This window comes from Crocuta crocuta, unplaced genomic scaffold (assembly GCF_008692635.1).
Source record: "Crocuta crocuta isolate KB4526 unplaced genomic scaffold, BGI_CrCroc_1.0 scaffold1269, whole genome shotgun sequence".
Taxonomy (NCBI): Eukaryota; Metazoa; Chordata; class Mammalia; order Carnivora; family Hyaenidae; genus Crocuta; species Crocuta crocuta.
The window spans coordinates 402927-404593 of NW_027531335.1; the positions used below are offsets into that span (position 1 = coordinate 402927).

General features: G+C 44.5%; 1 protein-coding gene across 1 annotated transcript in view; it reads left to right on the forward strand.

Annotated features, from left to right (window-relative positions):
* Nucleotides 1-1667, forward strand: part of IL13RA1 (interleukin 13 receptor subunit alpha 1) — a 62136-nt gene that overhangs the window by 22507 nt on the left and 37962 nt on the right. The gene's annotated exons all lie outside the window — the stretch shown is intronic.

Below are 1667 nucleotides of genomic sequence, written 5' to 3' on the forward strand. Positions count from 1 at the left end.
TGTGGTTTGTGATATCGAGCCCTGTGTCGGGCTCTGCACTGGCAGCACGGAGCCTGCTTGAGATTCTCTTTCCCTCTCTCTCTGCCCCTCCCTGCTCACTCTTTCTCCCTCAAAATAAATAAACACTAAAGAAAAAAAAAAAGAATGTTACTATAATAGACTCTTACAGCATATAACTGAGGATGACTTTTTTTTTTAAAACTCCGTATAATGCCCTTGAGGTCCCTCCAAATTGTTTTGTGTATCAATAATATCAATAGTTCTTTTTTTTTTCATTTCACGGTGTGGAGGTACCAGTTTGTTTAAACATTTAGTCATTGGAGGATATCTCCGTTTCTAATTTTTTGCAGTTATGCATAAAGCCGCTATAAATACTCATGCTCAGGTTTTTATGTGAACACAACTTTTCATATCTCTGGAATAAATGCCCAAGAGTGCAATTGCTGGGTCATATGGTAATTACGTATTTGGTGTCATAAAAAACTGCCAAACTATCTTCTAGAGCGGCTGTACCATTTTACATTCCCACCAACAGTGTGTCAGTGATTGGTGTCTACCTTTAAACAGGAAAATTATAGGGACACCTGGGTGGCTCAGTCAGTTGAGCATCCACCTTCGGCTCAGGTCATAATCTCACAGTTTGTGGGTTCAAGCCCTGCACAGGCTCTGTGCTGACAGCTCAGAACCTGGAGCCTGCTTTGGATTCTGTGTCTCCCTCTCCCCCTGCCCCTCCCCCACTTACCTCTGTCTCTCAAGAATGAATAAACATTAAAAAAAATTTTTTTTAAAAAAGAAAGGAAAATTCTATCATGCCCAGGAATAAAAAATAGGTTGGCTCAACACCTGAAACTGATATGTTATATGTCAACTATATGTCAAGAAGAAAAAATTAAGGAAGCAATAAGAAAACAACTATTTTTGTTTTTGTCTTTAGGGAGAGACTGTGAGTCGGCGGGGGGGCAGTGGGGAAGACAGGCAGAGGGTGAGAGAAGAGAATCTCAAGCAGGCTCCACACTCAGCGTGGGGCCGGACGCAGACTCGATCCCACAGCCCTGTGCGGAAATCAAGAGTTGGCCACTCAACTCACTGAGCCACCCAGGTGCCCCGAAAACAANACTTTAAGCATTTCCTTTCCTTTAGAGCCTGGAATTACTAGCAACAGAACAAGGCAGGAAGGACCAGGTTAAACAGTTCAGTCCAGGGGCGCCTGGGGGGCTCAGTCGGTCAAGGGTCCGACTTCGGCTCAGGTCATGATCTCACGGTTCATGAGTTTGAGCCCCACGTTGGGCTCTGTGCTGACAGCTCTGTCTCTGTCTCTCAAAAAATAAATAGATGTTAAAAAACTAAAAAACAAAACAGTTCAGTCCAATAAAACTTTATTTGGTACATGTTGTGGGTACAGCACTGAATAGGCAGCAGAGATAAGAAACATGCCTCTTTGCTCATAAAGTTTAAAACAGAGGGGGAGATACCACCCAGCGCAATCACATGTATAAAAATAACAGTGTAGGGGCACCTGGGTGGCTCAGTCGATTAAGCGTCCGACTTCGGCTCAGGTCATGATCTCACGGTTCATGGGTTCAATCCCCTCGTCAGGCTCTGTGCTGACAGCTGACTCCGATTCTGTGTCTCCCCCTCTCTCTCTGCCCCTCCCCCCCCTTTTTCTC